Source organism: Grus americana, chromosome 7 (genome assembly GCF_028858705.1).
Source record: "Grus americana isolate bGruAme1 chromosome 7, bGruAme1.mat, whole genome shotgun sequence".
Taxonomy (NCBI): domain Eukaryota; kingdom Metazoa; phylum Chordata; class Aves; order Gruiformes; family Gruidae; genus Grus; species Grus americana.
This window is the reverse complement of record NC_072858.1, coordinates 17282979-17305179: the sequence shown is the minus strand read 5'-3', so window position 1 is coordinate 17305179 and position 22201 is coordinate 17282979. Positions and strand designations below refer to the sequence as shown.

The 22201-nt window shown below is 38.1% G+C and overlaps 1 protein-coding gene across 4 annotated transcripts in view; it reads left to right on the top strand.

Annotated features, from left to right (window-relative positions):
- Window positions 1-929: 929 nt before the first annotated feature.
- LOC129208749 (heparan sulfate glucosamine 3-O-sulfotransferase 1-like) overlaps window positions 930-22201 on the top strand; it is a 58263-nt gene continuing 36991 nt past the window's right edge. For 2 of the 4 annotated variants that reach the window (XM_054832015.1, XM_054832016.1), the window contains exon 1: window positions 950-1247. The gene's annotated coding sequence lies outside the window, so the exon portion shown is untranslated. Of the gene's footprint in view, window positions 1248-1445; window positions 1869-22201 lie in introns of those variants that run through there. The other 2 variants (XM_054832014.1, XM_054832017.1) reach the window with 2 other exon arrangements.

Sequence of the window (22201 nt, the reverse complement as noted above, 5' to 3'; positions counted from 1 at the left end):
GTTGCAGACTTAGTACATCTGGTAGGAAATATTGGAGAGGGATGTGGACTTAGAGGACTTCTACCTATATTTGGAGCGGAAAATAAAGGCAGAGAAAAGCAAAGGGGCTCCTGCCTTTAACAGCTGTTCTGAAACCCTTAAAATCTGGGCGGTTGCTTACCGCTGCTGTGAATAAATTCCAAGTCCAGCGTACCGCAAGTGCAAACAAATGGTATTTGAAGAAATCAGCACTGTCCCTCAGAAGAGAGGGCAGTAAAGCCCCGTGCCAGGATCGAGGAGTCGGTGTTGCTGCTTCAGCAGACCACAGCAAGCTGCCGTGCAGACCAGCGGTGCGCTGCACGGAGAAACCCGGCTCTAGCAAGTGGCCGAACAGTTGTTTTTACGGAGGCTGGGGGATGGAGGGATACTTTTGCGCAAATGAGCCCCGTCCTACTAACGTGATCACGGCCACGCGGATGCTGAGCGGCCTTTGTGCCATCAGGGATTCTTGCACTGCCCTGCCTGGCCGCAGACAGCTCGGGGCTCTAAGGCACCTGGCGGGCCGCTGGCAGCGATTAGACGAGCGAGGGGTGCACCTCCCGACAGCGGCCTGTTTCCCGCTGACCGGGGGAACCCCCGCGGCGTTCGGCTGAGCGGTGACTGAAATCCGCTTCGTGGCGTGGAGCCTTCGCAACTTCCCACGGTTACTTCAGCCTTCCCCGGGTCTCGTGCGAGGTCCCGCGGCCAGTGGGATGAGGGTGCGCGTGCCGCGCCCGTTGAGCCCTAACGGTTCCCCGCGCGGGAGGTGGCGGTCGTGCCGGCCGGGGAGCCAGGAGTGCCCGCAGGGGGGTGTTGGGGGCGGAATCGCCAGAGGAGTTCCCCCCTCCCTCACACCTGGCAGGGCACGGGCAGCTCACGAGCGCTCGGCGCAGCCTCCTCTCCCTCCCTCCGCGCTGGCGGAGCCCTGCGCCGCGGGGGTGAACCCCGGCAAGAAGGGACGCTGCCGTGCGCCCTGCCTCTCCCCAACCCCCGCTCCCCTCCGTGTGCCTCCTCCTCTGGTCACCGGGACTGATGAATTAATCATGATGTGGCTGCTGTTAATGCATTTATGTGGAGCGGGCTGTGCCACCGGCTCGAGGCGTAGCGCGGCGGGGTGAGGGAGTGAGGAGAGCGCCGGCCCCTCCGCTCCGGTACGGAGCCTCCGCCGCCGCCACCAGCCGCGCGGAGCCGAGGCCGCGGCCGCACCGCTCTCCATGGCTCCGGAGGAGGTAATAGGAATCGGGACTCGCTCCCCCTTTCCCCGGCAGTCAGGGAAGGGGGCAGGGCTGGCGGGTGCGGGGGTGTGGAGGGGGCACGGCGGCGCTGGCAGGGCGGTTTTAACTTGCCGGGGAAGGGGGGAGAGAAATGCTTGTGTTAGCGCGGGGGAGGTTCGCCTCGCGTCCCCGAGGTTCCCCCCAAATCCTGCCCGTGGTTTAAAAATTGCTCTCTTGGCATAAGCGTGCGGGAGCCAGGCTCACTTTTACCGCCGCTGACGCTGTCAAAAACGTTGTGGCTTCAGCAGTAACGACAGCGAGCCCCCTCCCTGCGCCGGGCTGCCGGGTCACCCGCTCCGTGTGAGAAATTAAACGCTGATAATCCATTAGCTTCATCTTCCCCGCTTACGCGAGAGTGATGAAGACTTGCTAATTAATTTACATGCGAGGGAATGATCTCTGAAGGAAGGAAAAAATACCCCGTTGCACCTGCTCCGCCGAGACTTGTCATCTGAATCTGGAGAAGAGCTATAAATCATGTAAAGTGTTCGCGGTGGAGTCGGCTTCTGAGAGCTGTAGGATTATGTATCCAAATGCTGAATTTATATTTCCCACTAGGAAAAGACTGAAACTCAGGTCAGATATAAACTACATCATTTCATTTAAAACTAAACTGTAGTTATTTGTTGTAATTCTAGAGGGGATTTTACTTCTCTCCTGATTAAATAGGAAGTATTGTTACAGCATGTAGTAATGATTTACATATTATAGCCTGAAATCTCTTGCAGAGTTGGAAGTGGTTGACAGTATAAGGATGATGCTTTAGAATCACATATGTCCTATTATTTTTGCTACACATGGAAAGACTGAGAATAACCAGGCTGTTAAATGTTACTTTCAGTTTTTAGTCTGTACAAAACCGTATTTTCCAAGGTACAGAATGGAGAAAACTTGGACTAGGGAGACCACAACTTCCATTGAAAAAGGATGACTTCCTCAACTACAACAACTAAAATCTGTGTGATGTCTGCTTTGATTATTTCAATGCTTTGAAAAAAAAAAAAAAAAAAAACTTTTAAAATGTGATAAGCTACTTCCAAGAATTTTGCTTACTGCCCTTGTAAGGCAATACTGTAATAGTTCTTGACACTTGTCTGTTAAATGAGCTGACCGGGGAGCACTACTGTTCAGTAAGATGTTTGTCTTTAGGGATATTTGTTCCTGTGGCAGGTATTTCTTCATAAAATAGGAAATGAGGGGTTAGGCTGATAAGATCATGGTTTCATATTGTAGAAATTATTAATAATTTAGTTTTATGACATCCGTGAATTTTCATATATTTGACTAGTTTTGCTGCTGGCAGAACTAGACTAAGGTTTTGTCATTTCAGATGGAATTTAGATTGGGGTTAATTGCTTAATAGCCTAACATATTTTTTATAATACTGTAAATGGAAAAATATTATTAAGTTCTTTTGTTCCAATTATGTAAAAATATTGCTTTCTGATTAAACAGATGTTGTGTCTTATAGATAGAGGCTGTACATTGTATTAAGTCATGTCATCAGAATGATGGAATTAAGGAGTTTGTGTTCTTCAACAGCACATGTGATTTGCGAGTTTCATAAGTTGTGAGCTTATTGTGAAAGTGTGTGTATGTGTACGGCAAAAGAGGGCTATACTAGTTGAGTAAACTAATAATAACCCAGAAATCTGAGGTAAGCAAGAACATATGAGCTAGGCTAACCACTCAATCTGTGTACTTTGAAAACAAGGCGTCTATGCAGTAGTTTTTATATTGTTGTTCTACAGCAACAAAATAAGGGAGCCAAAAATAAGCATAAGACAGAAATAAAACCACAAAAATTTAAAAGGAGACTAGTCAGAGGGGAAGAAACATTGTGAAATGCAGTTTTTCTGTCAAATCCAAGATGGCATGTCATTGTTGAACTAAATCATGCTCTCATATACAGCAGTTTGTGACATTTAAGGTGGAAGCCTCGGTCTAATCTATAACAAACCAATTAAAAGAGATTCTGTGGTTGCGGATTTGGTTTATCACAGAAAAAGGGATGGTGGAGGTCAAATGACAGTCAATAAAGGTGGACTTCATCTTTGAACTTGGAACAGGAGAGCAATCTTTTTTCTTCTGTGATTCTTCTATCTCTAACTGGAAATGCTATCATGAACAACAGTCCCCAAAGTGGACAAAGTATACTAAGTGATGGACGTTTATTGGTCTGAGATAGCACTTTAATAAAAATACTTTTTCTATGTAACTGGCATTGTTCTGGCAAGTGCTTTGGCTATGTAGGTCATAACATGGAAGTTCTGAAAAACTAGGGATTTCAACATTTTCTGTCATAGCTAACGTTTCAGTCCAGTGTGCATTTCTAAGTGAAATTTATATTTGGCTGCCAATATGTGGATCAAGATACATTGGAAAAATATTTGCTTCTTTTCTAATCTAAAAGGAAAAATCATTTGTCAGTCAGAAGAATGTAGGGAAATGTGTTTACAGTTACCAGATTTTACTGTGCATACAATAATGACTTGATTGTGTTTGATACAATGGATTGTGGGCTTGGTGACAGTGAATGACAGACCCACCTACCTTTTCAACATTTGCAACAGGTTGAGCATATTTTTTTGCCATGAAACCAAAGTGCTGCAGGTTTCTTGATGGACACAGCTTTGAAAGGAGCTGAATGGAGAAGAGTTAGCTGTCTGCAATATTGCATAATGTTCTCTTAAATGCTGTACAAGTAACTATGTGGCAACTGGTCTGTATCTGTAGTGGAGTGAATATGCCCTCTCTATTTTCTGCAGCTGTTTTTGAATTACAGACTGCCATAAGAAAACTTTTGAATGGGTTGTTCAATGATTAACATAAAAGTACTATGGTATGAAGGGTGTGAGTAGCTGTATGTCCTAATGGAAGCTTATGTGAAGCTTTCAGATAGCAACATCAGTATAGAAAGGATAGTGCCAGCATTTGAGGCATATAAGCATAGAGTACAATCAAATTCTTTTTTTTTTTTTTGGATGTTTATATAGTAAGCAGGAATCCATTAAACTGGCAAGGAGGACAAATATTTAATGAAGACCTAAAGAGGCAATATAATTTCAGTGTGTTTGCAATGCACTGCTCTGTTTAGTTGCTGATTAAATCTTTTGATCTCAAGGAGAGCTTCTAGTCATCTGCTTTGATGCAATATTCTATAAAAATGTGTAAGCTGGAGGGGTAGGGGTTTAAGTCTTAAGACTGTTTTCTCTTAAAGATAAAAAATTGGATGTAGTCCTCTCATAGCCCCAGTTGAACGTTAGTTGGAATAGTGGGAACAAAAAGACTGGGAAGGGGGAGGAGCAAAATAGGGAGCAGTTCTTCGCTGTAGTAATTCAGGGTTGAAGAAAAGGCCTTTCTGAGTTAGGCAACAATCTTATCTAATCATAAAGTCATAAAGTCACCACAGTCTACCTTAAAGCCAGTTGAGTACTTTGCCCTATTGCTCTTTCTAGAAAGATGTTTCAAAAACCTCTCTCCTAATACTTAGAACTTTCTTTGAACTTCCAGCCTAAGTATATTCTTTGATTCCTAATTTTTAATATCTCAGTATTGTTATTTAAAGACAACTCCTTCCTTGGTGTGTAGCCCTCAATAAATTATAAACATTGATCATGTACCTTCCTTAGCTTTTATGTGTTAGGATCAAACAAGCACCTTTTAGTCTGTCTAGTAAAACAGAATAAATAGGAAGATACAGAGCCTGGGAATTCTCCTGAATTCTGAACATACCTCACCTGCATCAAATACCTTGTACTGGAAGTGTTTCCTCAAAGTCTTGAATAACAGTGCTAATGCTCCACTTGGTCTACTGAACATACTTTATCAAATATTGTTTAAGATCAAATTTGTTTTACATGTATGCCAGCTTGTTTTAATCTTCTTGCAGTAAACTAGACATGGGTGTGTAAATTCTCTTTTCCTTTTGCTCTCAAATGATAAGGCATCATGTAATCACAGAAATTCTGCTATTTGTAATCATGTGGCTTTTAAGAGTTGCTAAATGTTTTCCCATTTTTAATATGCCTATCCCAATGGATATTCTGTAAGTTAGCGAGAGCCTCCTCTGTATCAAGACTGTTTCCTGTAACCAGTTTTTATCAAAACACCTCTATGTTTTTGCCAGGTTCACAGACATGAAATAAGATGAGTCTGAAGAAGGATTTTAAACAAGTCCATTCAATATGTCACCGTTAGTCAGTTTTATATCCACTTTATTTTTGTGTTACACCTTATCTTTTCCAACTCAGTAAATAATTGCTGTGTGATACCATATCAGATTCTTTACTGAAATCTGGAGAGATTAGACTCTGGGTTTTCTTTGCCTTAATATTTGCTTTTAAAGGTTAAATTATTTGTTCGAGACTAATATGTCTTTTTAAAGTTATGTTGAAATTATCCTGGTTTCTTTTTTTTTTTTAATTGTCCTCCTTATTGTTAATTACCTTTTAATTAAAAAAAAGAAAACTTTTCATACATTGAAGTCAGGATAACAATCGCCTAGGTCACTTGCTTCTTTCTTCTTACACCTAATCACCACATTTTCTATTCTCCAATATACTCTCCACTTTGATCTAACTTTTTTGCTACTCACTGTTTAAAAGGAGTAGTACCCTACAGATTTCTGATGATGATACTGGGTCCTTTGTAAATTCCCTACCCTGTGGCTGATCTATTAATAATCCAGGGAGGAAGCATAATTTAATAATAAGCCTTAGTTGTTAAGAACAGGGGACAATCCAAACACCTTTTTCTTTTTTTTTAGTATTTTATTTAATTTCCTAGGTCAGCTTTGTGTCCCTTCTGGTTCTTTCTTTCCCCATTCCCCCCTTACAATTACTGTCCATTCTGTTCAGCTGCTCAGATGGTGTTCTCTTAAGACATAACAAAAAACCGGGATAGAGGTGGAATTTAGCGGGATTTTCATGATGACATGGGCAACACTTGAAAATTGAGTCACTGAGTTACTACTGAAAATGTACTACAGAAGTGGAAAGTAGTAATTGTGATGACATAATTTAAAATTTACTCAGGTTATTCTGTTAAATAACAATCTGACCTATGTTTGTGATGAGTAAATTTGTTGAAATGATTTAAAGATATTGTAATTCTCTAGATATCACATTAGGAGGACAACTAGTTCATGTGGCTCCATGGAAGAAAATTGTGTCTTGCTGCTGAAAGGGCTTTGAAGCCCTTTTCTCATTTTCACGTCCAAGTTTCCTTGACCTCAAAAAGTGAAGAATCTCTCTAGGATTCTGGTTTTTGCTGGGATGTCTTTCTTTCTTTTGTAGACCTTTCTTGTCTGTTAAAGCAGGTTTCTATTTTCAGTCCAGTCCTTATTTTACTGGTATCTGTGAAACAAGTGACAGTTACCAGAGCTTTATAGGTCTTCCTGCTGCCTGCAAAGTTTTGAATGGAAACTGTGGAATTGACCGGAATCTCTGGCTAATGTTGCTGCAGGATTGCACCTCCATCTCTAGCCTCAAAAAGCCATTACCCTTTCATGCATATTTAGAAGTTTAGCTTTTCTAATTATTAATGTAAGAATCTATTCTGTTCAAATATTGAGGGAATTTCTGTAGGGAAAAAAATGCAGTTAAGCCCTCTTGGCTAAAACTAACAAATAGTTTAGGAAGTCTTTAAGCCTAGAGAAGAAAGGTAAGCCCTTCATATTAATAAAATAGATGTTTCTAACTGAAATGTGAAGTGGAAAAGCTACTGAAGGGACATATGTGCTGCAATGACTTGAATAACTTGAGCTGGAATAAGAATATGGGTACATTTAATTAATTAAGTGTGGTGGGTTGACCTTGGCTGGATGCCAGGTGCCCACCAAGCCGTTCTGTCACTCCCCTCCTCAGCAGGGGATGATATGATCATATCATCTCTGTGGCCCTTTAATGGATGCACACCTGTATGTCCATGTCCTTCTTGTGCTGGGGAGCCCAGAAGTAGACGCAGTACTCCAATGTGACCTCTGTGGTGCTGGGGGGAAGGATCGCCTCTTTCAGCCTGCTGGCAGTGCTCTTCCTAATGCAGCTCAGGAGGGTGTTGGCCTTCGTTGCTGCAAAGACACTTTGCTGGCTCATGTTCAACTTGTCCACCCAAACACACACACCCCCACCTACCCCCATCCTTTTCTGCCCAGTTGCTTTCCATCTGGTTGGTCACTAACCTTTTGCTAGTGCATGGGGTTATTCCTCTCTGGGTGAGGAATGTGCATTTCCTTTTGCTGAAATTAATTTCTCCAGCCTGTTGAGGTCCCTCTAAATGGCAGCACAACTACTCCCAGTTTTGTATAGTTTGCCAACTTGCTGAGGGTGCATGCAGTCCCATTATTCAGGTCATTAATGAAAATGTTAAACAGCATTGGCCCCAATATCAACCCTTTGGGGTACACCATTAGTAACTGGCCTCCAGCTGAATTTTGTGGCACTGATCACAATCCTTTGAGTGCAGCAGTTCCACCAGTTTTCATTTTACCTCACTTCCATACTTCATCAGTAATAATGTAGATTACTACTGCTGTGTGGCCAGGATAATTAACAGATAAAAATGTCTTTTCACCATCCTTCCTTGTTCTGATTTAATAGCACTGGCACATGTGTGTACAAACACATTAATTGACAGTTTTCCTTTTGTTTATGTTTCAGTGTATGAGTGTGAATTACCCATACCATGTGTTTGACACAGGGAAGATAGTATTATTTTATGTCACACAGACACTGCATTTTTTTGCATTAAATTTACTTCCCCTCATCATTTTTAAGGGAGAAGGACCCTCTGGGCCTGATATAGTTATGAAGATTTTGAAATGTGTAGTCTTGAAATTGATTGTGAAATGGGGGTGAATTAATCAGGCTATGACTGAAGTTCATGGTCTAAATGGCCTTTCATTTAGCTGAGGCAATTGTGTATCTTATGTTAGAAAAATGCAAAGGCTTTTAAATGTATGTTTTCTTCAGATGGTGAAAAAAACTTGAGAAAAACTGTATCTGTATTCCAGATTTCCGCTTGCTATGCCACACTCATTTGCTTTGCCAGCAGCAGCGAACAGAAGAGACGCTGGACTACCCTCATTGTAAGCAAAGCTTAAGATTTCTAGGGTGATACTCAGTGCTCTGTTTAAGCTTGGTCTAGGATCAAGCTGTTTTGTCTCAGGAAAATTTATTCAATATTGCTTGAATGGAAGGAGTTTTCTGCTGGCTTATCAAGTCACTGGTGCATTTGCTTTTAGCTAAAAAGCTGTATTTTCTTTGTGTGTGTATGTACATAGAAGAGTGAGAAAAAGGAACCTTTTCATCAAATGAAGGCTTTCCATTTACAGAATGCTGCAAAAGGTAGTACTTAAAATACTGAAACTGCTAATTCTCTTTTTTCTCCTCCTTGAAATGAAGATACAGTGTCCTAGGGGCACAGTGATGAGCTAACTACACTTTCAACTTAATACCTGGATGCTGATTTTGAGAAGCAATCTAGTCTTTGCAATTTGATTCTGAATTCACGTTCTGTAGGAACTCCATTAGAAAAATGGAAGAATTTTACTTCTCTGTGTGATGCTGAGGCATCTCAGGATGCCTCGAGAATTCGGAGAGAAATGGCTTTTGGCATCTAAGCTGCAGCAAACAGGTAGTAGTGGGCACCTGTGCAAGAAGGCAGCTCTAGCCTTTCCTTCCTTTATTTCCAAAATCAATATAAATACATATGCTTATCATCTGAATTTCAGAAAAATAATTGTTTTTTTTCTTCTTCTTTTTGTTGTCTAAAATTTCCTGTTAACGCTGTACATCTGTTTAACTTGGAAAGGCAGACCAAATCCTTTTCGACTGGTGTTATAAAAGGTGCAGATATGGTTATTAGGTAAAATGTTACACATTACCTACAGAACAATGGAGAAAATTATTTAATATTTTTCCCTACAATGATTCTTCAAAATGTTAACCAACCATTTTTGTGTGTTACATTTAAGTCTCTGCAAGTAAAGTCTTACCTTTTTGTCATCTTAAAAAGTGTTTAAAGGGAAAAAAGATGCCTAATTAAACTTTGTATAAACTGCAAACAGAACACTTTCCTTTTTTTGCAGGGATTGACCATAGAAAATGCATTCTAAGATTGTATTTATTTACAAAGGGATCCTAGTGGATATCTGAAAAAAAATGAAAGTCCAAAAGCAAGATAATAGGGAAATAGATTGTGTTGATAAATGGCAAAATATCAGTTAGCAGAGATACTGTTTTTTAGACATGAGTGAATAAAGTAATCCAGATACTGAGTGTAACTTTTTAGTTTCTGGATGGAGGCAAACTGCATTATTTCTGCCCTTGTCACAATTTAGCATTTATATAGTGCTTACTAGGTACAAAACTCTGTATAGATATTAATGATCTTCATTACACCCACTGAAGCAGATAGGTGATCTTCTACAAATGAATGGTATAGGGCAAATATATTTTACACCTAGAAATTTGATAGGAGTTTGAATTTTGATATACATTTGTTTGAAGGTTTAAAGGGCAGACTATATCCCTCAGTATCCAAAATCAGCTCTTAAAAGATATGCTTTCATTTTTAAGGAACAAAGATACAGGGTTTCATTCTGAACACTTGAATAATCATGTCTCTCTGATAATGGAGTCTAGTCAGATGTAGTTTTTCCAGAATTAATGTGTTGGCTACTATGCAGAACAATGTACTTAAAGGTTCGTACAGAATAGGTCTTTAATTTACAAAGATTATGTCAGATTTAGCTTCCATTTTTGTGGAAGGGTGGTTACACTTGGAAAGAGAGAGCTTGTCTTTCCTGTCTCCACCCTCCTTGGTTGACAGACTTTCCCTCCAGCAATCAGTTGACAGCAATCAGTTTGAGGATTATTTCTGGAAGGAAAAGGTTTACAGCTTTACTTCAACAGTAAGATTAAAAAGAAAGTAGCTGTCATCTATTTCCTTGGCTTAACTAGTTAAAATCATAGCCATAAAAATGCCATATTACTCAACAAAGCTGTTCTGTGCATTTTATACAGTAAGCAGACCTTATTAAATGAAAGGCCATCTAAATTTTGACTGGATCTTCAGAATTTGTTATTTATTGTTTCTAGATAAACTAATTCTTTAAAATAAGCCTTACACAGATATTTTAATGAAATAGTTTATCTTGTGACCTTGTCATATATGAAGGAAATGTAGAGAATTCTCGTGATAAAAAAGTTCATGTCTTATAACAGCCAGATTCTCGAGCGTCTTCCAGACTTGCCTCACATTAATTCCCACACCACTGTGTTTTCCATTGTACCATTTATAAAGGGAAGTACTGTCAAGTTTAAGATGGAAAATCATTTGCAATTGTCAGCTTTGACACTTTGTAGTGATAGATTCCTAAGATGCAGTATGAAAATAAGCATTTGAGCCTTTTTTTTTTCTAGGTTGCAACAGTTGGACATCTTTTAGACCTAATCCCCAAACATTAGGTTCTGTCAGTCTCGGAAAGACCCAACTCTGCTTCCTTTGCATCACATGCTACTTTTAGTTTATTCTGTAAATAAATAGCTCAATTTAATTAGATGGTGTTTTGTTGGGTTTTTTAATCTGTCTACTTAATTTACAGAATTTCATTTTATGGCTTTGATTTTGTTCTATACTATTAAATGTTGAGTCTTCCAGTAGTTTTGGTAACCTGTGCATCACTGATTTTTCTGGCTGTGATATTTTCCCCTCCCCTCCTATAGTAGATTAATGAAATATCCTTACAATGCATAGACTTTTTTGTGCTTCTAGGGTTTTCTAAATTCAAAATCTGACATGTGCACTGGAGAATGAAGAAAAAGAAAAGCCTTGTTATTTTCATACTCTACTGCATTCTTGTGTTAGCTCCAAGTTTCTGGATCCTAAAGTAAGATCCATGCCTGTACACTGCAAAAAATCCTGAGAGATTAGACCTCTTTAGCAGGTTAGAGAGCTGAATGTTTTTGTTGTTTTCATCTTTTTTTTAATCTCTCTTCAGCAAAATTATGGAATTTTAAGACATTTATTTAAATGTTTGATGGCTGCCTTTTTATGCTTGTACCTTATCTCCTGTTTCCTGATAGCATAAATAGTGTCAGTGATAGAAAACAGAAATTTCAAAACTAAATTTATCTTGAAAAGAGGACTATTATGATAATTACGTATGGAGTTTCAGAAAATGGAAATAATATAAATCTTCACTAAAGACTCATTCCTCAAAGTCAGGCAATCAGGTATTCAGAAAAGAGCATTGTATCTTCTTTTGAATCCTTGTGTGGCCATATGCACAGAATATTGTGCTTTAATACTCCAAGGAATTATTCTACTTTGCTTCTTTAATGAAGCAGTTTCCTGTAATCAAACGGAAGCCAACAGAAATACACAAGCATCGAACATAGCTCTATATTGCCCGCTGGGAGGTTAAAATTTGTGCTAGCTTGCACTAGAAGGAAATGCTGTTAAAGCATTTTGTTTTGTTTCTGTAAAAGCTCTAATATTCAGTGTGTGAAATTTCCATTAAAAAATAATCAGATAATATCATATATATTGATTAAGGCAATTAACTGTGTGGCCAATTGTAGAATAATACTATACATGTTTTAACATGTTATTCCTGTACAAGCTGATCATATTACTTTATACTGTAGATAAAGAAATATGGGCTGTTCTGCTGTTTCTAATTTATTTTTTGTGATCCTAGGGTATTCTCATTTATTAAATGGAAATAATTTGTATATGTGTGTATATATATGTGAGGAAGGAAATAACTGTCTAGGTCTTAAATTGCAAGTTTTTTTTCATGGAGATGATTTTGCATTTATCTATATAAGATTCCTTGCTAAAAAGGTTGAGAGAAAGGGGAATGTTAGGATTGCGGGGTAATTTTTAAAAATTAAGAATCTAAAAATACCAATTGTCTCTACATATAGCTTATTATATGTGCATTAGCATTTTGACACAGTATCTGTCTGTGCGGCCTTGTGCTGTTGATCCTGGTACCATGAAATGTGTTCATTGTGCACAGTTAATAATAGCAACAGATACTTTATAATTTTTCATTTGTAGATTTTAATGAGGATAAGAAGATTATAAGGATGTTTATTTTTACAATCTTACTATAATCTTACTTTTTTAAACAGATGGAGCAACCAAAGCACACACAGTCAGTTGTTACATAGGAAGCTTTGGATAAGACTCAGAACGAAGTTTTGGTTTTGTAGCTGTTGAATGAGAAATGTTCATTATGGATCTTCACTGAATAGTATGCCTCATGTACAGTGTTTTAAATCTACTGCGGTGTGTAATTGAGATGAGCTTGTTTTTACCACTTAAAAATGTACTTACATAAGATATGTGGGAATTTTAGGTATCAGTGTATGTATGGTTGGTCAGGAACTTTTGGAGGGAATATATCCGTTGACACACTACTTCAGCTTAATATTTCATGAGAAAATATTAATTCTGTCTAATATAATTACTGTCTTTCCTACTCCTAACTGACTTTAAGGGAACTACAGGTCTCAGGAATCCCAGTTGTAAGGCAGAATTTACCACGGTGGCAGCAGGAAATCTGTATAGCTAGGGGAGTTTGTTTCACCTAACTTAATGGAAAATCTCTTTTTACTTTTAACAAAGAGCTTGGGGAAAACTTCTTTCCCTTCTCCAAATTATCGAAGAAATTTTGCTTCTTAAGCGGAATAATTTCTTGTACTACTGAATCTTCAGAATTCCTCAGAACATGAATTCTACCTTCCAATTAGCTAAGTATCCAAGTATAAAATACCTTCATCTTGACCTCTTAATGTCTAACTTATTTTAATTTAATGTGTGATGGCTCTGAAAAGGAATATTGAATATTGCAATCTAATTTGTAAGGTCACAAGGAAAACATTTTGCCTATTTGAAATTTTATAAATTAGTCCTTTTTTATTTAATGTCAAGGGTATGAGTTTAGGAAGGCTGAGTGAGATGGCAAAGCCTATAAGTGGTTTTCCTCCAAAACAACTAGACAATTCTTTCTAAGGCCCCTTCAGCCTTATTCAGACAGGTACAGCAGAAGAAGGTCCCACCCACCTCTTTGCTGATCATAAGGTTTTTCTTCCTCACTTTAATATATAATGCAGCTATTTTTTTAGAAGATGCTTTATTCTGTGTTGAAGAGAGAGGAACATTCAGTGTAATTTAGTCACATTTTCTTTTTAGTTACAGCTTTTACATTTCTTACGAGTTCTGATTTCTTGTTCATTTGTCTGTTTCCTGTTGTCTGTCATTAAGTGTAATCAATATCTAGTGCAGATTTCTTTTTATGCAGTCTACTTTTTCAGATTTTTTTTTTCCTTTAAGTCTGTGGTTCCCTTGACACACACTTATGCTTTATTTTTCTGGCTTCTCTGGGTTTTTTTGTGGGTTTGGGGGGTTTTTTTGGTGATTTTTTTGTATTTTATTTTATTTTATTTTATTTTCCTCACACTTACTTTCCAGTTCTGTTTTTACTCTCTGCTTGTCATTCTTCACCATCTTCCAGTTGCCTAGGTCTGGTTTTATGAGTTCTGAAATGAAACCTCAAACCCTCTTGAACTGCAGGTTTTGATTAGTGCTGCTTGGGATGGAATTTTCTTCTGAAATGTTTCTCAGCAGATGACACCAGTTTGTCAAAACTCTACCTGTTCACCTGTATTTTGACAAAATCAATAATTCAGTGGTTCAGGTGCTCACTTGATATTTGGATTGCAGTAAATTGGGCAGCATCAGGGTTTTGTCTTGCCACATTTTGCTTATATGGTGCACTGGGTAAATATATATATATAATTAATTTTTTTTCCATTTAATGTTGAGAAACTTGTCTTTATTATGATGCAGCAGAAATTGTCTGTACGGTATAGCATCATATTTCTTGGTGAACAAGTCTTTGGCTGACCAGCTTTAGATGTAAATGAACTTTGGATTTGGACATTTTTGTCACATCCTAAAGTAAAAAAACTTTGGAAGTAACTGGGTGCCAAAAGATATAGATGCCTGTAGTTCATTTTCTCTGAAGGGTTCTTCAGTATATTATCATTCACTTCTGCGTAGTAGCTACCAGCTATGACAGTGAGTATATAATTTAGTAGCACAGTATATGTGAGCATAGGACTCATTCAGGATTTGCAACCTAGCTTGTCTCCTACATGCTTTCTAATCCACATCTACCTGCTTGGAGCATGTCCACAATGTTAGTTCAGTAGAATGTTGGATTTGGACCTTTACATTGAAACTATTTTATTGTTTTAAATATTAATGAGATGAAGAATACAGGCATAGTGCCCATATCCCTCCCCTGAAGTGGGCTGCACCTCAGATCTTGCTGTCTTTAAGGGCAGTTGCCTCAGAGAGAATTTCACTTTTGATCTTGAGTTTGTTAATGCCTACAAAGTGAAATAGTTTCACAAAATGAGTGAGGAGTGGACCTTATTTTCTTGATTTTTCCTTCAGCATCTGAAAGTGGATGGGCAGGTATAGTGGAAGGTTTATGCTGAGATGTCTCTAGGCAATACAATTGTTCTTGGTTTCCCATTGTCTCCTGAATGCCTCCTCTGACAGCTGGAGAAGAACAGTGTCATTTGGCATTACCTGAAAAGCAAGGAATGCTGTGCTAATGTGTGCCAAAAGCATCCGGGAGAGAAGGCTGTGTCGTGTTTGGCTCCTGTGTGTTCCTTGCACAAATGGGGTTGCAATGGGAGAGCTGGAAATCACCTGACTTGCTTAATGCACTGTTTGGGGAAAAGACCTGGGAAGTATTTAGATGTCAATAAAGCTGTCTATTTAATAGAGTACACTTAAGTGAAATAAAGAAGTAGAGATTTGAATGTCCAGTAGTGCTGCTACCAGCAGAGACTCAAAACTGGCTAGTGACTTTGGATGCTCTCAGTTTTGTGCTACTAAATGGTATATTTTAAAAAATTATTTACAGAGAACTAATATTTAATGTTTCTGAAAGTTAGATTGATTTTTAAAAGAGTCAATTTTTCAAATTCTGGCTTCATGCTTAAAGAATCCAGTCCTATATATTCATGGACTTTAATATATGTTCACAATGCTTTTTTCATAGACTTACTTACAAGTGAACAGAATAAATTGCTTTACTCTAATGATGTTTTTCCTCTTGTTTTTCACTGAAGGCAGGTAATAGACCTTCTTTACATTTGTAATTGACACATAGTGGGTTTTAATTGTCAGATTTCACCAGATACTTTAGCACAAGTACTTGCAAACATAACATTAGTTCTGCTGAAATCCATAGAGCTGTATGTGGTTGAAGTTACAGTTGCTTAAATTGAGCTTGCATTGAGCACTTTTGAGAGCGGTGTTTGTTGCACTTTTGAGAGCGGTGTTTGTTTAATATTGGAATACATTCCATATATTCAATTAATAGTTGAGACAAACATTTTTTTAAAAAGCCGATGACATATCCAATTTTGAAAAGAACCTCAGCAGAGGAAAAGTGATATATTGAAATTTGTTTTTTTCAGTTTAAGAATGCTTTAAGGAGCTGGCATAGGGAAAACTTTTAATTACTTTTAGGTGATATTTGGATTGCAGTGTTGAAAGAAAGTCTTCCAACTTTTCAAATTATGCTATACTGGGAGAAACAATACAATCAGTCACATTTTGTGCAAAAGAACTTGGATTAGTTAAGTATTCAGAGTAATAACGGTCAGATGGAGTTAAATGCAGATATGTAATATTACTCTGGGGCAAGATTAAAATGGAGGGTATCTACTGAATGGAAAAATCTTAGAGTGTGATGACCAGCAGAGGGTTAGAAGGACCTGTTAGAAGAATACCTGGTGTATAAAGCACTGTTTCAGTACAGCTGTAGTGTAGCTGAGGAAAACAAAAAGGGAGAGCTATATGCATAAATAAGTTGAATTCATAGAAGTTTATTAACTCGTATATACATGGGAGCATTCAAAGTTAAACTGAATGAAACATTTTTATTTAAATCATACTAAGTCAATAACACTTCTTTCTTGTCTCCATTCAGTGTATTTTACTGAATGGCCATTTTATTTCTTAAGAAATATGTGTACTTGTGGATCAATATATTTTAGATTTAATTTGGTTTAATATTCCTGATTTTTCTTATATTGATGTGACCTCAGATCCTATCTGGCAAATTAAGGAGTACTGTGTGCATTTGTCTGAGAATAGTTATTTCATGTGCTCAAGTCATATAGATTCACATTATCTCCCAGTGAAAATGCAGACAGATTAAAAATACTGTTGTACCTTCTTGCTAAATAGCAGACTTAACCTCCTGCATGTGAAACTGTTATTTTGAAGAGGATAGTAGAGAGTAAATAGAATATAATAAAAAAAATTGATGCACTGTTCTTTCAGGGGGGAGCAAAGAATATGAAACATGTTGAACAACAGGGTGGAAAGATAGATCTTAGAATGGTTAGATGTCCGTGTTTTAATGGAGTCTAGGTAAGAGGAATGTCTGGGATTAATCCAGTGATAAATTAGGCTCTATCCTGGTCTGTGCTCATTGGACTTGTTTTTATGTGGTAATCCAGTTTCTCCGTGTGACACCAGTATAAAAGAGAACTGTCTTTGCCTGAGGAGCCCAGTGCCATCCATTTTCCTGCCCACCTCTCTTACAGACCAAAAAGTGATTGTACATTGCACTCCATTTCTGAATATGGCCGCCTTTGCCCTTCATCAGATTCTGCATTTGGTGCAGAAAACGAAAGAACTGAGTCTGTTTTGCATCTACTAGGCTTGACTTTATTGGTGAATCAAAAAGATGGGACTCAGATTGGCAGTCAGTGAAAAAGCTGAGCTTTCTGCCCTGAATAATCAACAGTTGGCCAGCAGCTGTGTGTGGAAGGGCTCAACTGTAGAGCCTTGTTGTGGAAACCTGGTGTTTTATCATCCATATAATTGGTGTCTGAAATCCATCTGCAGCCATGTGTTTGTTGACAGATAGCTGAGATTAGAAATTAACAGTCTCTAGCAGTGATAGCAAATTCCTGGAGAAAAACCATAGATGCTATAAGAAGGTGATAATGCTATAGTGCTGATGTTGAACCAGTGTAGGAAGTCAGGGGAAGGACAGAGCCTTAAGACAAGGTTTTAGTCCCAGAACCTTGGCCAAATTCTAGTTTAAATATATGCTGTCTGCCTACCCTGACTGTCTTCCTTTGATGGTGTAGGATGAAGAAAAGAAATTGTAAAATGTCCATGGTGCAAAAGAGCAACTCTAACTCTGGCATTATAAAATCTGAGACACCCAAAATTAGCCTTGTGAAGTTAATCTTGCATGCCCCCCCATACTCAGTTATTCAGCATTAGAAAGTTGGGAGGGTTGGACTGTGGCAGATGCTCATCTTTTTCCCTGCTCTTCATTTGCAGTTATTTTAAATGATTCTGTGTTCAGTCATTTCTGAGGCTAGTGTAAGGAAATAAAATCTGTTCAGCTTGAAGTTCTTGCTGTTTGCTTTTAAGTAAAGTAGCCATTTCCCTTTTATCTCTCTCTCTCTTTTTGTTTTTTTCTTTCCCAAGCACGTTGAATGTTTTTTCATGGAAGACATCCTGCATGCCCTAAACATCACCCTGCCATTCTAATTCTTAAATTGAAACCTTTGTTTTTAGGTTGTTATGTATCATCTTGGTGTATATGCTGTCTTTCCCCTCTATTTGTCAGAAAGATTAATGTGAGAGTAGAGTATTAGCATAGCACGGCACAGGATTGTATTAGCTAGTTCTTGTCTCTCTAGAAAGGACCTCTATTTCTTTATTGTATGTTTTGTTTGAATTTGTTGACAGTAGGAGTATGATCCCACTGAAGGAAAAAATTATCTCTTTGGAAAGCTAACAAAGGAACAATTCCATATAACAAGTGTCACAGAAGAGTGGTCATAGTTTTCATTGCTTGCATCTTTAGAGTAAAAAGCAAAAATGGATCCAGTCATTTAGTGCAATTCTTGGATACTGCAATCACAGTATTTGAGAGTAGTTACATACAGGAAAATAGTAAAAGCACTTTAGTATTTAAGGGTATATACTGTTTGAATTCTTCCCTGAAGAAGCAAGGGGTCGCTATTTTTAACTAATTTAAACTGTATTGAGCCACTGCCTTTCATTTAAGAAGCACCAAAACAAAGGTAACTCACTCCATAAAATAACAGTACATGTAGCTGAGAGGTTTTGCTGAATAATTCTTAGGAGAAATGAGGAAATGACAGAAAGGTGAATATGAGCCCAATGCTCATGACCTTGTGTAAACGACTACTTGAAGTATGAATTCAGACACTGCTTTGTGAAAGCTCTTTAGATGGAATGGTAGATGAAGGTGAGTAGTAAGGAACAGAAAGCAATTGCATGCTTGTGATTTGTTGTGCTAAGAAAAGTGGAGCTTAAACGCTCTGTAAATAAGCAAGATTGCATCAGACACCAAGTTCCATCATCTGTTTCTTTCCTTAATCAGAAGAAATCTTGAGAACACTGTAATTTTACGTAGCTGTTTAGGTCATCTGTAGTTGAGCTGATTCCACCTTTAGCGAGAACCAACTCTTTTCCTCCTAAAATAATCAAGATAAGAATGGAAAAAAAAGTTCATCATGCTTTCAAGCATTCCATCTCTGATCTGAGTAATTGTCCCAAGGGATCTCTAGAGAACTTCAGTTTTCTCATTTATTTTTTTAGAGCACCAGGAGCACTTTAGTCTGTTGGGGAAGCAGTTATTAAATCGGCACAGTACACTTTAACTCACTTTTGAAAGACTTGCACCTGCTTCCATCGAAATGTCAGAGAAGCCAGCCTAGGTATTGGATGAGGAAAGGACTGAACATGCCTCTTGCATCTGACTTGTTGCACAACTGCTCAGTAACAAGAACTATAATTGTCCAAAAAATTCTCAGTCATGTTGAAACTGGGAAGAGATTAATTCTTCCAGAATGGGATGTTGTTTTTTTATATCACTTTATAAATTTAGATAAATTTGAAGCTGTCTTCAGCAGTCTTTTATGTAGGCTGGCTTAAAAGTATGACTCTATAATCTACAGCATAGGCAATGTGCAAGATAATGTTGTGTGTCTACTAAAAATGTTGTTTCCTGTACCATTTTGACTCTTACTGTATGTGCAGGTACTTAAAACTTGTTACAGAATTAGCATTTAACATCTATTTCTCTCAGTTACCCCTTCTTTAAGACCCTTTTTCCTATTCCTGTACAGTTCTTATGGGAGTGTGTTATTTGTGTTCATATTGTGTGTATGTCCAGAACATAGATTTTTGGGTGTTCTGGTTGGATTTTTTTTTTTAACAGTGGCAGAGCTAGCTCAGACCTTATTCAGTTCCTTAAAAATGAATTGTGAATACTTGTGTCATAGATTATAGGCTCATCCAATAATTCAGGTTGGAAGAGACCTCAGGAGGTTATCTTGGTCCAGCCCTCTGCTCAAAACAGGGCCAGTGTTGAAGTCAGGCCAAATTACTCAGGGTTTTCCCAGTCTGGTCTTGAAAATGTCTGAGGACAGAGACTGCACCACCTCTTGGGGCAGCCTGTTCCCATGCCTGACTTTCCTCATAGTAAAAAGGCTTTTCCTTGTATGCAGTCAGAATCTCTCGTGTTTCAGCTTACACCTGTTGTCTGGTGTCCTCCCACTATGCAACACTATGAAGAGCCTGGGTCCACTGTTGTGATGACCTTCTTGTAGGCAAGCTCCTTTGTTATTAAGAGTATCATTACAGATGTTTAAGTACTCTGCCTCATTTAGAAGATTTGCTTCCTTTTTTTTTTTTTTTTTTTTTTTTGTGGTTCTGATACCAAAAAGGTATTGGAGGCAATTCACCTATGTGTCTAATCTTATCTGTCATAGATGTGGGTACTTGAAGAGAAGGCTCAGGGAGACCTTATCAGTGTTTATAAATATCTGATTGGAGAATGCAAAGAAGACAAGCTCTTACTCTTCTCAGTGGTACCCAGTGGCAGAATAAAAGACAAAGGGCATAAACTGAAACGCATGAATTCCATCTGACCATAAGAAAACATTTTTTTTTTTTTTACGGTGAGGGAAGTCTGGAGTTTTGGGGTTTGGATTTGGTTTTTTTATTATTTGGAAATAATCTCAAATAATCTCATATAGATAAGTAAATTTTACATGATGATAAATGAGATGCAAGTTAATGGAAGCCAACTGAACAATAGCTAAAATACTGTTGGAAATTAACAATTTTTGTAACTGTATGTTCTTAATTAATTGCCTTTTATTCAGAAGTATGTATCTGTTGAAATGAGAATAAAAGACCTTGATGTTCTTGTTTCCTTCTGTGAATGCATTAGGTCTAATTACTTCAGTAGCATTAAGTATTTCAGTAAAACTTGTGGGTTATGTCTCCAATCAGTTCTCATTGTTCCAATAGGAAAAAAGGTAAAGTATTCTGAGTCATCGTGTAACCAAAAATTATTCTTGTTTTTTGATTACGTATCTCTCAGATTTTATAAAGCAAGTAAGGCAAATAGAACTTTATTCTGTTAGGTATAGAAATGAAAACAGACTTTTCTTTTTTTAAGATAACTATTCAATTTCAGCCTGAACTAAATTTTCCACAGAATAAAGTAATTTGAAAATGCGCTCAGATTTTTAAGATTTATGGCTTGTAACTGAAGATATTCAGATTTACAGATTAATGACTAAATTGCAAAAACAGTGTATATTGAGGGATTGCCAAACATTTCCAAGATGGTATGTAAGTCCTTTATTTGCAGACAAGTGTGCATCCTGAAGTATCAACATTCTGTGCTACTATTACTATTGTGATGCAGCACTAATGCATTAATTCATCTAGTAGGAAATTTTCTGGAAGATGGTCTGACTGGAGCCACTGCTTTTGTTGTGCATAGACCATCCTTCCATGCTACCTCGATCAGCCAGAACTCAAGCACGGAATGTGTCACCTGTGTTAAACTCCTGTGCAACACAAAGTATGTGATGTAAAGGAAATAAATTACAGTGTAAAAGTAAGCATCAGAGTTAAAACTTCTGACAACAAGGAAGATGTTTGTACTGTTTCACTTTGTACGCAAAGCAGTAGATGCCAGCAGAGAGTAAGATGTACAGAAGTCTTTTTTTCCCAAAAAGTTTTTCTACTGCATTTGGTGGGTTTAGTTGTTTCTTAGTTCACTTGATCATCAGAATTCATTGTGGACATCTTATACAGAAACTGAATCAACTTTGTGCTTTATTATTCATGCCAAGTGTTGCCTGCACTCAAAAAGAAGAGTTTGTTGCTGATGTCAATTGGAAAAGCCTATTTTTGCCATTGCTAACAGTCTCTGGTAAAATCACAGGCTGAGATTAGGGTCTTGGGCAAAATCCTGACATTACTACAAAACTCAAAATTCATCACTGGTACAAATCCTAATTCTTTTGTCAACCTAAGGAACTCCCTGAGAAGCATAGGAAGAAAATGTCCTGTGATACAGCAGATGTAATAGAGAACTCAAGATAATAACTGATGAAAACGAAGTAGTGCTTTGCAGAGTGGGAAACACAGAGATGTTGCAAGAGAGACTAATAGTTGCATGAGACACAGGCAACACTAGGAAGTCTTGACAGCAAGACATGGCAGGCTGAGATTTCTGGGCCCACGATCAACTTTTTGCTGCCTTAATGAAATAAGACCGATATCTTCAATCATATAATCATAGAGTAGTTTGGGTTGGAAGGTCATCTAGTCCAACCCCCCTGCAATAAGCAGGGCCATCTTCAGCTAGATTAGGTTGCTCAAAGCCCCATCCACCCTGACCTTAAATGTTTTCAGGATGGGGCATCTACCACCTCTCTGGGCAACCTGTCCAGTGTTTCACCACCCTCATTGTAAAAAAATTCTTCCTTGTGTCCAATCTAAATCTACCC